This window comes from Diceros bicornis, chromosome 12 (assembly GCF_020826845.1).
Source record: "Diceros bicornis minor isolate mBicDic1 chromosome 12, mDicBic1.mat.cur, whole genome shotgun sequence".
Lineage (NCBI taxonomy): Eukaryota > Metazoa > Chordata > Mammalia > Perissodactyla > Rhinocerotidae > Diceros > Diceros bicornis.
Window position 1 is genome coordinate 7,883,134 of NC_080751.1, and position 12,366 is coordinate 7,895,499.

Here is a 12,366-nt window from a genome sequence, read left to right on the forward strand (position 1 = left end):
AGACTACATCAAACTAAAAGGCTTCTGCACAGCAAAAGAAACAATCAACAGAATTAAGAGTGAATCTATTGAAAGGGAGAAAATATTTGCAAACCATACATCTGATAAGGGGTTAATATCCAAAATATCTATAAAACTCATACAACTCAATATCAAAAGAAAAAACCAACAAGTAATCCAATTAAAAATGGGCAGAGGACTTGAATAGACATTTTTCCAAAGAAAATATACAAATGGCCAACAGGTACATGAAAAAGAGCTCAACATCACTAATAATCAGGGAAATGCAATAAAAACCACAATGAGATATTATCTCACACCTGTTAGGTCGGCTATTATCAAAAAGACAAGAGATAATAGGTATAGGCAAGGATGTGGAGGAAAGAGAACCCTTATGCACTGTTGGCGGGGATGTAAACGGGACAGTCACTCTAGAAAGCAGTATAGAGGTTCCTCAAAAAAACTAAAGACATAGAACCATATTATCCAGCAATTCTACTTCTTTGTATATAGCCAAAGGAAATGAAATCAGGATCTCGAAGAGATAACTGCACCTCCACGTTCACTGCAGCATTATTCACAATATCCAAGATATGGAAACAACCTAAATGTTCAATGACAGATGAATGGATAGAGAAAATGTGTCATATATATTTATTATATTTACTTATTAATTTATATATTTATTTTGTATTTATCACATATTATATATTATTTATTATATTTATATGTATATATAAATTTGTATATATATAAAATTCTGCCACAAAAAAGGAAATCCTGCCTTTTGTGACAATATGGCTGGACCTTGGGGGTATTATGCTACATGAAATAAGTCAGACAGAGAAAGACAAATACTATATGACCTCACTTATATGTGGAACCTAAGAAAGCTGAACTCATAGAAACAGAGTAGTATGGTGGTTGTTAGAGTCTGAGGGGTGGGGAAAATGGGGAGATATTCATCAAAGACTGCAAACTTCCAGTTATGAATAAGTTCTGGGGATGTAACGTACAGCATGGTGACTATAGTTAATAATAGTGTACTATATACTTGAAAGTTGCTAAGAGAGTAAATCTTAAATGTTCTCACCACACACACAAAAAAGGTAATTATGTGAGATGACAGACGTGTTAACTAATCTTACTGTGGTAACTATTTCACAGTTTTTTCATGTATCAAATCATCATGTTGTATACCTTAAATTTACACAATGTTATATGTCAATTATATCTCTTTAAAGCTGGAAAAAAGAAGTTTCTGGTTCCCTGTAAAGGGTGAATCACCTAAAAATCTTTCTATAGACTGTCTACTGATGCAAAAAATACTAAGGTCTCAGACCCTCTTCCAGAAAACTGGATCCTGAATATTTATATCAGCCACTTCAATTTGGCCAAAAGTAAATGATTTTCCTGAACAAATACCACTGCATTATGTATAAAGGTCACAGTGGCAAGTTGATTTCCATCTTTCCTAAAAGAGTGCCCAGTCTCTAAGGTCCTATAGCATCCATCAGTGCAAAAGGTGTGAATTAAAACACACACACACACACACACACACACACACACAATAAGGCAAGGTCTGAAATGGAATGAAATTGTTACAAAAGAAACTCCTTCATTTTCTTTCTCTTTTTTGGATAATCCTTGTTCAGGATGTTCACTTGTGAGTTAGATGACCTTGTCTTTTTGTTTCCATGCTGCCCAAACATCCATTAAGATGAACCAAAGTGGTCTCTGATTTATGTTTAACTAACAGGCAGTCCCACAATAAGATTCCAGGTTCCAGATAGAGCTATTAATCTTTCCAATCATAACTGCTGGGAACTCTCTTTCTTGTTCTAAATATATTCTTTCCATCATTATTTTCACAACTGCAAAATGGGTCTTTAGCCAATAAATGCTTCCTTCCTATGGACTTCCTGTTCATGGTGTTTCCTATCAAACATCTTTTTCTTTTTTTTTTTCCAGATACCACTGAAACAACGGGATTGATAGAATGTTTGTGCGTATATTATAAACAGAGGTAGTAAAGAGCTCCGGGAAATTTGAAGGAAATAACCTAGAGTACTGCTTACATTCTATGCAACCTAAGGAAAACAACATCCTCTTCCATTTAAAGAGGATAATAATATCTCATCATTTTAACTTACAATTTGCTCAAGTCAAATGAACTACCCTTTTTTCTTTTCTTCATTTTCTACAGTAAGCATTTATTAATTGACGATGAGATAAAGTGTTTCTAAGAAACTGAAGAGACTCAGCTAAAATGCAACCCCCACTCAGAAGAATTCCTTAGACTTTCCAACTCATACTCAAATAATTCCACATATCTCCTCACAGAGACTTGGAGGGATCTTTGGTAATAACCACTTAGTTCTTTTCTACCCTGCGTTTCCACCAACTACACCGGACCCACCCCAGGACCCAGGGTGAAGCATCCATTCCAGTAAGTGTGCATGCAGAACAAAAAGTACACTTACCCAGTCTAAAAACACCCAAGACGCTTTGTCCTGAATTTTAAGCAGCGCATGTGACCCTGTTCATTCTGGTTGCAAGTTCAAACGCATTGGGGTGGTCCTGTGGGTTAGAAGCTAACATATCTTTCAAGAGCTGCTTAATCCCCTCAAACATGGAAATGCTTAGTTTCTGGGGGATATGCAACTCCATCTTTCGGTTTTCTAGCAGTGCCTTACCAAGAAGGACTATCTTGGTGATTCTTTCTATCACTGCCCCGATGATAATGCCCTGGACAAAGATGTCGGCCTTGGCTGTGCTGTGTCCCTCCCAGACTTCACAGGCCACGGTGAAGTAAGTCTGATCCGCGCGCTGAAGACAGCCCATATTTATTCACATTTGCATTTTTGTTGTCTTGATCGTCCTGTTTGCCTCGGAGGGCCAGCCCAGCACAAACCTTGCTTAGTCCAAAGTCGGCCACCTTAAGGATGGGGGTGCCAGGCCCCTCCATAACGAGGACGTTGACGTTGTCTGCGCTTAGGTCCCTGACAAAGATGTGGTTTGTGTGCAGGAAGGCAATGGCGCTCGTGAGCTGTAGCACGAAGCTTTGGTTGGTGGCTAGGTCCGGCCTCCAGGAGAGGAGGTACCGATTCAGGTCTCCACCGTCACAGAACTTCATGACAAACCAGAGGCAGGAGGGCTCCTCAGCATAACTCAGGATCCTTGCCCCTCTGAGCGAGGTCTCCACCACGCACACGTACAACTGCGAGCTCCTCTTGCCAGGGCGCATGCGCTGGGCTAGCCCGTTGCACAACACACTCCTCCATGTGCGCGACGCACTCCTCCGTCTGCGCGACGCACTCTTCAAAATGCACGACGTTCTTGTGGCGCCCCTGAGGCTGCTCTGGGCCCCGCATTTAGCCAGTGCCAGCTCCCGGTTCTCCCGGGTGTCGCAGCGGATGTTCTTGACGGACACTCGGGCCCCACTGCGTCCGGCCACTGCCTCGTAATCGCCGCTGTAGCTGCCGCGCCGGATCTCGGCCCACAGGCTGTGGTGCGGCCGCGCCAACCGCCGCTGCCACGACAGGTAGGCCTCGCCCGGGGCCTCAGCCGCCACTGGATGTCAAGTTTCATGAGAAAATATCATATGTTAAATTGAAGATAAAGGAATTTTGTTTTAAAATTCGCCTTTTATTAGTCATAGCTTTCATGGCAGTATGAATGTAATTTTAATATGAATCGCAAACTGTGAGTTATAGTTCGGCAAAGATGATTAAAATCATTGTTTCCATTTGCTTCTCTCTAGGCCCTATTGTAGCATGAAGAATCCCACCTGCCTCATTCCTTCCTGCTAGAACAGATGGGTCATAAAAGTATGGACTCACCAAGGAACACTTAGTCTCATCCCATTACACCTGCTGGCCAGGGGACAGATACCAAACAGCCGCTCTTCAATTCATGTGCTTATAACCATCCAAGAGAATGGCGCTGCAGGCTCTGCTGGCCAGCTGGGTTTGTCCTTGGCTTGTTCCCAATAATATAAAAGTAAATTATAGTAACTGCTGACCGTTAGATATCACATGTATGCAGGCCCTAAGAACTGTGTTGCTTCTATGAGTAGGTGAAGAAAATGGATCCCTAATCTGCAAAATTGAGGAATATTTAAAAAAAAATTCTTAGTCTGAAGAAATGGTCAACAAATGGGCCTTATTCAAAGGACCATAAATCAGTACTATGTGTAAGATAAGCATACCCATTTTCAGGGATCCTATGCAGTTTCCCCTAAGAACATCATGTGCATGAAAAAATATATATTCATAAGTAGTTTGGAAGTTTACCATTTGTCATTCAAAGATACGAAATTTTTATCTATGAGGAACTGAATAAATAAACTATGGTATGAGTATACAATGAAAAACTAGGTATACATCAATAATGATGAGTAAAATTGAAATTATTGACATTTAAATTTGTCCGTGATATATATTTGACTGAAAAGGCATATTGCATAAATTGTCTCTTATAATGCAATTAAGTCTATACTTGAAAGTCTATACATGTGTGTGTAAGTAGATATCTAAAATTCCTTAAAATGTTAGTGATAGTAAAATTTTGGTGACTTTTGCTTTTTTTCCTCTATGCTTTCTGTTATGTACATTATTTGAGTATATGTCATGTTTACCAAAAATGATGAATCTTATTTTAAAGTCATGCCAAACTACATTTCTCTATGTGAGGAACACAGACATTTTAATTTATTCATTCAACATTTTTAAATGCCTGATGTGTTGTAGAGGCCAGTTTCCTTACTATTCCTCAAACCTGTGGTGGAACAATGCAATAGAATAAAATACAATAAACATGTGAAATACAATTAAAATGACTCACTAGAAACATGATCACACACTTAGATGTCATGGAAATATTCAATTGCTATAAAAAATATTTATAACCTTACTCTCAATTTCTATACTTAATTAATTGCTAACTGGTAACACAGTTTGTGATTCAGCACAGATCTGCAGATCACACTTAGAGTACCATTGCTCTACAAAATATTGTAGTTACTAAGAAATCAAAGAATGGTGTTTAGAAAAGACCACTTAATTAATACAGATAGGCCTGTCTATGCTGAGATTAAAAATGAACCATAAAATCTCAATGGCTTAAATTAAAGCATTCTTTCTCAGTCATTCAGAGTCCATTGTAGTTCAAGCCATGGTCCTCTACCTCATAGCTCATACCATTTGGAACACTTGGCTTCTGTATCTTCATGACAGGGAAAAAGAGAGGTGAAGGAAGAATACCAGATCTTTATTGCTTCTGACTATAAGGAATGCATATCATTACTGTTCTCAGTCCATTAACCAGAATTAGTCATATGGCTGCAAACTAAGTACAATTTAGGGTGAGAAATGTAGCAGAAAAAGTAGGTATTTAGTGAGCACTAACTTCATGGAGAAGTTGTTCATCTAAATTACCTGAAACTATCAAAATCATAGGGATTATAAGGGAGTTGGGACTGAAACGCGGGTTTTTTAATTCCAAATTCAGTATGTATTTATATCAATCTAGATAGACCAGATTATGCTGAAGTAACCAATTAACCCCCAAATCTCAGGAGTTTATTCCATGCTCCATTTGGGATCTCTGTACTCTCAATGTGTGTTTTCCAGGGTGACGAGCAAGAGAGGAGAGTGCCTGGAGAAGTCACACCTATTCTCTATATACTGGCTCAGAACAGATACTTGTCACTTTCTCTCAGTGTTGGCAAGACACTCAGTTGGCAAGAGCTGGTCGCATGGCCACACCGGTGTAAGAAGACTGGGCATTGAGGAAAAGCACTTGTATGTTTGGTAAGCAGTATATGGGTATATGTATATTCTATAACATTCAACTAAATCAAGCCAGCTCTCAATAATTAGTTATAGTTTGGCTATTTCAGCCTGTTCAATTGTAGCTATGTGTAGAATGAATGAAATTTGTCAAGTTTCTAGTTTGTCTTTCACCTCTGCAACTTTATGTATCTACCGAAAGCCAATTCAGCCGTTTTCCCTAAATTGTTCAATCCTTTAGGAAAAAAGTGAGTCAAAACTATCAACAGTTATTTGAAAGAGAAATAATAGACAAATTTATCAAACTAAAAATGTGTATAAACTTAGCCTAATATTATCTTCTTTAGGTTTCCAGTGATAAAAAGGGAAACAGTGACATGTCTAACTGTTGCTCTCCTTTTCCATCAACTGAGAAATTGATCATTCTGTTTGCTCTGACATGGCCTAGAAAATTTGTGTAGGACACTCACTTGTCAGGAAGCCGCCTGAGTCAGTTGTATATGAGATTTCATTCTTGGAGAACCCTCCAAAAGAATGCTCAAAGAATGTGTGTTTTAATCAGTTGAAGAGAAGAGAGAGCCGTGTGTCCCAGCTGACCTAGACTTGCACCAGTATGAAGCCAGGAGGAAGGACCAGGTAATGTCTTCAGACAAGCAGGGGTGCAAGAATCAAAGCCATGTGTTTGGTTTGGATTATAGTCATCACACAGGCCTGTCCTTTACCTAAAATATCCATGTTTCATTAGTTAGTACAGTATGAGTTCGAAAATAAATGCCATCTGATGTGAGAAAATGGCACCTCAAGTTGTAAATGTGACAGCAGATCACATGGAACTTGTCAAGACCTTACAAAGGAGGGTTTTGGCTTACGGTCCTCCGCTTATCAAATTCTGTCTGAAGTGCCTTCCATCTGCCTTGGCAGGTATGTGGATAAAATTATCAGTTCTCTATTAGCATATGTTTTACTTCTCGGATGTTTGTTTATGGGGAAAATTAATGTAGCATGCAACTTTCGATTAGTTTTTTACTGTTAATGACAAGATCCCATAAAATGTCTTGCAGTGAAATATGGAAAGTAATGGCATTAATAAGATATACAGATGCTCAGACTCAGATTCAGAAAAGGAAGCCAAATCAATGGAGTTTACTGATAAAAAATTTGAGTCATTTGACAGGATCACTAGGAATTTTGCAATTGGTTACCTGTTGAATTAACTTGACTATTAAAGAGTTATTTATGGCCAAAGTCTTGATGTAGTTTGGTCCTGGTGGTTAAATAATGAGCAAGTTACTCACTTTTACCTAGTCATGTGTATATCAAGTTATGATGAGAGCTTCAGTTCATATTCTATTGAAAAACTGCTCTGGGCTTGGTTTGAAAGATAAACATATGAGTAAACCATGGTCCCTGCCCTCCAGGAGACTGGTTGTAGGACTGATTCCTATATATTATTGCACATTAGAAATACCTGGGAAACATTTTCAGAAATAGAGATTCCAAGGACTGTCCCATCAGAATTTCTTACATAGGTTTTAATTCATTAACTCTTTTTTTTTTTTTTTTTTGAGGAAGATCAGCCTTGAGCTAACCATGCCAATCCTCCTCTTTTTGCTGAGGAAGACCGGCCCTGAGCTAACATCTATTGCCAATCCTCCTCTTTTTTTTCCCCCTTTTCTCCCAAAAGCCCCAGTAGATAGTTGTATGTCATAGTTGCACATCCTTCCAGTTGCTGTATGTGGGACGCAGCCTCAGCATGGCTGGAGAAGCGGTGCATCAGTGTGTGCCCGGGATCCGAACCCGGGCCGCCAGTAGCGGAGCGCGCGCACTTAACCGCTAAGCCACGGGGCCGGCCATAATTCATTAACTCTTTTTTTTTTTTTTTTATCATTATACTTCTATTTCTGCATAGATTACATCATGTTCACCACCCAAATCCTAATTACAACCCGTCACCACACACATGTACCGAATTATCCCTTTCACCCTCCTCCCTCCCCCCTTCCCCTCTGGTAACCACCAGTCCAATCTCTTGAGTTAGGTCTGGGCATCTCCATTTTTTAACACTTCCTATATCTGAGGTAATTAGTGAGATAACTAAAAACTGAGAATCCCCACTAATCTAGTTCCTAGTGTGTTCTTTGAATGTTCTATTATCTCCATCTGAAATGTTTCCCTGTTTCTCTCCAATTTTCCACAGCGTATACAACTTAAAAAAGCGCAGTTTATGTAAACATTTCTCCATGAGGCTTCTCCGTTCAAAACCTCTAGCAATGACTATTCCTGATCATTGTCTCATTCTCTGATTAGCTATGATAGAAAGACATATGTACATATCATTAGCCCTTTCAATGGATTTTCCTATTCCATACATTTTTTATAATTATAACCATACAGTATGTGGCCTTTTTTGTCTGGCTTCTTTCACTGTGCATAATTTTTTGAAGGTTCATCCATGCTGTAGCATAAGTTAGTACTGTAGTCTCTTCTGTATAGCTGAATAATATTCCATTGTATGGATATAACACAGCTTGTTGGGCCATTCAGCCATTGATGAACATTTGGATTGTTTCCACATTTTGGCTATTACGAGTCATGCTCCTATGAACATTTAGGTACAAGTTGTTTATGTGGGCATATGTTTTCAAATCTCAGGTATGTGACTAGGAGTAGAATTGCTGGGTCATATGGTAACTCTGTTTAATCTTTTAAGGAATTATCAGACTGTTTTCCAAAATGGATGCATCATTTTACATACCCAGCGGCGGTGTATAAGGGTCCCAATTTCTCTACACTTAAAGCTTGTTGTTGTTTGCCTTTTGATAATAGCCATCCTAGTGTGTGTGAAGCGGTATAGCATTGTGCTTTGGATTTATATTTCCCTAATGACTATTGACATTGAGCATCTTTCCATGGTGCTTTCCAGATGGCTTATTTGCCATCTGTATATCTTCTTTGGAGAAATGTCTGTTCAAATCCATTTTTCATTGGGTTATTTGTCTTTTTTTATTATGGAGTTGTAACAGTACTTTGTATATCATGGATGCCAGATACTTGTCAGACACATAATTTGCAAATATTTCTTTGATTCTTGGAGTTGTCTTTTCACTTTCTTGATACTGTCTTTTTTTTTTTTTTTTGGTGAGGAAGATTGACCCTGAGCTAACATCTGTTGCCAATCTTCCTCTTTTTGCTGAGGAAGATTGGCTTTGAGCTAACATCTGTGCCTATCTTCCTCTATTTTGTATGTGGGATGCTGCCACAGCATGGCTTGATGAGCGGTGCATTGGTCTGTGCCTGGGATTCCAACCTGCAAACCCTGGGCTGCCGAAGCGGAGCATGCAAACTTAACCACTGTGCCACTGGGCTAGCCCCAAATGCTGTCTTTTGAAGACCAAAAGATTTTCGTTTTGAAGAAGTCCAGTTTATCTATTTTTTTCTTTGGTTGCCTGTGTTTTTTGTGTCATATTTAGGAAATAATTGCATAATTCAAATTTATGAAGATACATATATCTGTGTATTCCTCTAAGAATTTCCTAGTTGTCATCTCTTAAATGTAGCTCTTTGATCTATTTTTATTTAAATTTTGTGTGTGTTGTGAGCTAGGGGCGCAACTCTGTTCTTTTGCATGTGGATATCCAGTTGTCCCAGCACCATTTGTTAAAAAGAGTATTTTTTCCCATTAAATTGTCTTAATCTGTCTCAGCTGCTATAAGAAAATACCATAGACTGGGTGGCTTATAAACAACAGAAATTTATTACTCATAGTGCTGGAAGCTGGGAAGTTCAAGATCAAGGTGCCAGCAGAGTCAGAGTCTGGTGAGAGCCCACTTTCTGGTTCATATATGGCCGTCATCCCCTGTAACCTCATATGGTGGAAGGGGCAAGGGAGCTCTCTGAGGTCTGTTTTATGAGAACACTAATCCCATGCATGGAAGCTCTGCCCTCGTGATCTAATCACCTCCCGAAGGCCATACCTCCAAATACCATCACACTGGGGATTAAGTTTCAACATATAAATTTTGGAGAGACACAAACATTGAGTCTGTAGTAAATAGTCTTGACAACCTTGTCAGAAATAAATTGAACAAAAATATATGGGTTTATTTCTGGATATTCAGTTCTATTCCGTTGGTCTACATGTCTGTTCCTATGCCAGTACTACACTATTTTGATTACTGTAGCTTTTTATATTTTTATTTATTTAAAATTTATCTCTCTCTCTCTTTTTTTTTTTTTTGCTGGGGAAGATTTGCCCTGAGCTGACATCTGTTGCCAATCTTCCTCTTTTTTTTTTTCCTTCCCCAAAGCCCCAGTACACAGTTACATATTCTAGTTGTAGGTCCTTCTAGTTCTTCTATGCGAGCTGCTGCCACAGTGTGGCTATTGACAGATGAGTGGTGTGGTTCCATGCCTGGGAATTGAACCCGGGCTGCCGAAGCAGAGCGTGCCAAACTTTAACCACTAGGCCATCAGGGATGGCTTGACTGTAGCTTTTTAGTAAGTTTTGGAATTGAGAAGTGTGAGTCCTCCAAATTTGTTCTTTCCAAGGTTATTTTGGCTCTTCTACATCCCTTACATATTGATATGAGTTTTAGGATCAGCTTATAAATTTCTGGAAAAAGGCAGCTAGGATTTTGATAGAATTGCACTGATTCTATAAATCAATTTAGGGAATACATCATACTAAAAAATAAGGCTTTAAATCCATGAATACAGGATGTTTTTCCATTTATTTAGGTCTTCTTCAGTTTATTTCAATAATTCTTTATATTTTTTAGTGTACAAGTCTTGCATTTTTTTTGGTTAATTTATATCTAAGTATTTTATTCTTTTTGATGCTATTGTACATGGAATTATTTTCTCAATTTTATTTCCGGATTGTTCATTGCTATTATACAGAAAAAAAATCTTAATGTGGAAGATTACCTCTTTAAAGGCCCTATCTCCAAATACAGTGGCACTCTAAGGTACTGAGGCTTAGTACTCTATGTATGAATTTTGAAGGGACACAACACAGCCCATAATGCTACCATTAGGGGACTCCCCATGCTGACTCAGCATGGACATGTACTGTGAACAAAACTTGAATACATTTTTGTGCATGTTGAGTGACTAAGATTTGGGGGTTTTATTTACTACAGCATAATCTAGGGAATTTGGAGTGACATATTTCACTCAATAACAATATTTTGTACATCAATCTGTGCACAAAAAACCAGTGTGCAAAAACCTCAATGTCCCTGCTTTAATGGACCTTAAATTTTAGTGTGTGGGGGTGATAAGTGCTAAACAGAAAAAGAACTCAGAGTAAGTAGATGACAGGTTAAATGTTTTTGTGAACTAATCTAGGATTATAAACTCTTTGGGAGATTAATCTGTATAATCCATGTAATTTAATAATATATATAATATTATAATAAAACAATCCATATAAAAGTAATTGAAAACTAACTGAAAAACATTGTTAAGAGATATTGACATTGTTTCCTTTTGTTATGCTAAAAATATATTTTACACATTTTGAGTTTTATCCATGGTGAAGCTGAACGCCAGAGAGCTTAATTAAATTGTCTAAGGTCACATAGCTGGAGAAAAAGTTAGGCCCATAAAAGGCTGCTGTTCCCAGACCTTGCATATCTTTTTTCTAGTTGCATTTTTGCTTGATTGACTCAAATTTCAATTTTAAAACAATAGGATTTCTTTAATTCATACCTTAAAATCCTAGAAAGTGGGTGAACTATTCTGTCCATAGGAGCAACATTCTCCCTGGTCCTTGCTTGATTAAGCATTTAACTGAGTTTCTTATCCTTTAACTATTCATTTTCTAGTGCAAGCCAAAGAACCTAATGTGTCTGATCTATATATATCATCTAATCGACGGATGTTGACTTTTTAAAGTGTAATTCAAAAATACCTCAACTGATGGGAATTCACTTTTTAAATCCTGAAAAGTTAAGGCATTGATAGTATTCAGCATTTTATAATTATAATGAACTTACTCCTTTGAAAAAATGCAGATTAAACCAGATACTGGCCTTTGTCTGTTTGTGTCTATGGAATTGACTGTTTTTCCTTGCTTTTACCAAAAGATATAATTATGGGATTAGTTATAATCCTACTAATATATGTGGACACTCTTTATGAGATTAACAGGTTCTCTCTCTATAGTATTTGATTACGTGTTTTCCAAAGATTTTGCTCTTACCTGTGAACATCTCGTATATGATAAATACCAGCTGATAGGACAACAACCTGGTAGACTATTGATTCAAAGAGGTTAGTATAATAAAAAGAGTAAATAGTCAGTAGTATTCCATGAAAGAGATAAAAGGTAAATGAAAAGGCATGTTTTATAGATATTTGACTTTGCATTAGGAATTTTGTATACAATCATGCATCACTTAACAACAGGGATACAATCTGAAAAGTGCATCCTTAAGCAATTGTATCATTGTGCGAACATCAGAGAGTATACTTACACAAACCTAGATGGTATAGCCTACTACACACCTAGGCTGCATGGTACTAATCTTATGGGACCACCGTCATATATGCAGTTCATCATTGACTGAAA

The 12,366-nt window shown here is 37.9% G+C and overlaps 1 pseudogene; it reads right to left on the minus strand.

Moving 5' to 3' along the window:
* Positions 1-2,520: 2,520 nt before the first annotated feature.
* LOC131412266 (serine/threonine-protein kinase 35-like) lies at positions 2,521-12,007 on the minus strand (annotated as a pseudogene).
* Positions 12,008-12,366: the final 359 nt, after the last annotated feature.